The sequence below is a fragment of the Macrobrachium rosenbergii genome, chromosome 41 (assembly GCF_040412425.1).
Source record: "Macrobrachium rosenbergii isolate ZJJX-2024 chromosome 41, ASM4041242v1, whole genome shotgun sequence".
Classification (NCBI taxonomy): domain Eukaryota; kingdom Metazoa; phylum Arthropoda; class Malacostraca; order Decapoda; family Palaemonidae; genus Macrobrachium; species Macrobrachium rosenbergii.
In genome coordinates this window covers 30,511,959-30,514,247 of record NC_089781.1, presented here as the reverse complement: position 1 = coordinate 30,514,247, position 2,289 = coordinate 30,511,959, and the positions used below count along the sequence as shown (strand labels likewise).

At 38.5% G+C, this 2,289-nt stretch overlaps 1 long non-coding RNA gene across 1 annotated transcript in view; it reads left to right on the top strand.

Annotated features, from left to right (window-relative positions):
- LOC136826458 (uncharacterized) overlaps positions 1-1,119 on the top strand; it is a 3,547-nt gene extending 2,428 nt beyond the window's left edge. Inside the window, exon 4 of the long non-coding RNA XR_010849616.1 lies at positions 63-1,119. This is a non-coding gene — a long non-coding RNA (uncharacterized lncRNA). The remainder of the gene's footprint in view (positions 1-62) is intronic.
- Positions 1,120-2,289: the final 1,170 nt, after the last annotated feature.

The window sequence follows — 2,289 nt, the reverse complement described above, 5'->3', positions numbered from 1 at the left end:
GGATAAAACCTCAGAGAGGAGCTAATAAGCTCGTGGATGATAACTACGTATGTAATTTTCAGACAGAATGCAGATTATGACTATGTGAAGTAAAGATGTGCAGAGCGCGTTCAGACGATGACTGAGGACCCATCAGAAATATCTTCAACAGAACACTTTCACAGCGCTGATGTGAATAAAGTTAATCAATTATTGTTCTCCTGTTCTATAGAAACCAAAGCCTTGTCACAAGAGACCGCGAGAATTGCGATTGCAAAGGAAGGTTCTCGACAAGATAAGGCGTTGGCTGAACTGCCAGCAACATCAAATTTATCACAAAGTATTTTTTTGTGGCGACAGCATAACAGTAGTGCTCCCCCAATTCCATCAAAGATATGATATTGATACCCTGCTATTTACTGCAAATTTGAATCAGTGGAACCATTTTTGCATATGACAGTGACGCAGTTTACCACAATGTGTTTTTTTTTTTTTTTTTTTTTCTTGCATGGGACCCGAAAGAGGAAGAGGCTTCAATATTTTCCAATTTAAATATGGAATATTCAAAGGACTTCAGCTGGAATGACGAGAACTAATGATAACCTTGGTTTTCATAATGCCTTACAGAATTCATGCTAACATGTTGGAGGCGATTTTGTCGCAGAAAAAGAAAATTGATTTGGAACAGGGAGTGCAAAGAACTTCAAAACGGGTTTACAAAGAGTGCAACAATTGACTGATAACTTTACTTGAAAGGTATTATCCTTGCCAGAAAACGTCCTAATTAAAAGCTGTCATATAATCTGCATTGTTTTAATAAATTTATAAGGAGAGTTTAGTTTTCATTGTCCCCCAAAAGTACATTTCTTTTTTCCAAAATTAGTTTTGTATCTGTTATGAGCTGTACTATATGTATCAGTTGACCTGGATATCAATTGTTCAGGCATGAGTTGTCCATTATGAGGTTGAAGGGAGTGAGTTGTCTGGGTATCAGTTGCCCTGGCACCAATTGTTCAGGCATGAGTTGTCCATTGAGGTTGAAGGGAATGAGTTGTCTGGGTATCAGTTGCCCTGGCACCAATTGTTCAGGCATGAGTTGTCCATTATAAGGTTGAAGGGAATGAGTTGTCTGGGTATCAGTTGCCCTGGCACCTGTTTTCTTGTAAGTTCAGTTAGGTATTAGGTGCTGAATGTGCTTGGTTACCTCCCACTCGGGTAAGTTGCAGAAGCTCCCTAAGGTTTAAGAAAACTAATTGTTTATGCAATATTCAGCATTAAAATCAACTTTATGTGCAGGTCTGGCATCTTGGTATGTTGTATTTTAGGATTTTAGCTTCTTGAAAATAGGTTAATTTGTGGTTAGGCTAAATCAGTAAGTTTTGACCAATGTTCATAAAGGTTTTACCTGAATTTAATTTTTAAGCTTCAAGTTGGTGTTAGACTTATTCAGAGGATTTGAACTTGGAAATCTTCTCGCAACCGAAAATTTCTGTTTATAGGGGGTTATAGGAAGGTCGTAAATGTACAGGTCATTTGAGACAGTAGCACTTGCTTACCCAATAGCTAATCTCTGGAAAATCAAAACCATGCAAAATTTTCCCCAGACGGAGATTGTCCAGAGTAATGTTTGGATTTCTGCTGTTAGGTGGTATTTATGAAGTTTGTCAGTAACCCATAGCTAGGAACTGAAACCCTGTTGAGACAAAGGCAATTTTTTGTTGATAAAATGTATGGAAATTGCCATGGATGTTTCTTTGCTTAAGATACTTAGAATACGCTTACTTTGAGTGGGGTGTAGTGAAGTTTTAATGATTTCCGTTTAATGGGTCACTTCCATTCTGAATAACCTCCGAGGTCCCAGCGCTTTGCTTTTTGCCCGAATTAAATATTCATATTATTCAAGACGTCATTAGTATAGGGTAATGACCATTTATTTTCACAACTATGCATGAAACTCCCGTAGGTGGTAGTGCCGTCATTGCACCTAGTGCGGTGCACTGTAGGCATTACTTACGGCTCTTTGCAGCGTCCCTTCTTCCCCTAGCTACAACGTCTTTCATTCCTTTTGCTGTACATACTTTTGTATTCTCTTGTATCTTTCTCTCCACCCTCTCCTCTCAATTGATTGTTTCGTAGTGCAATTGTCAGGTTTTTCTCCTGTTACACCTTTCAAACCTTTTGTTCTCAATTTTCCCTTTCGAAGCTGAATGACCTCATAGGTCACAGCACTTGGCCTTAGGCTTAAATGCTATATTCTGTTCTAATCTGTCCATGAAACCAATTGAAAGACTAGTAATTCCTAGGACTGGT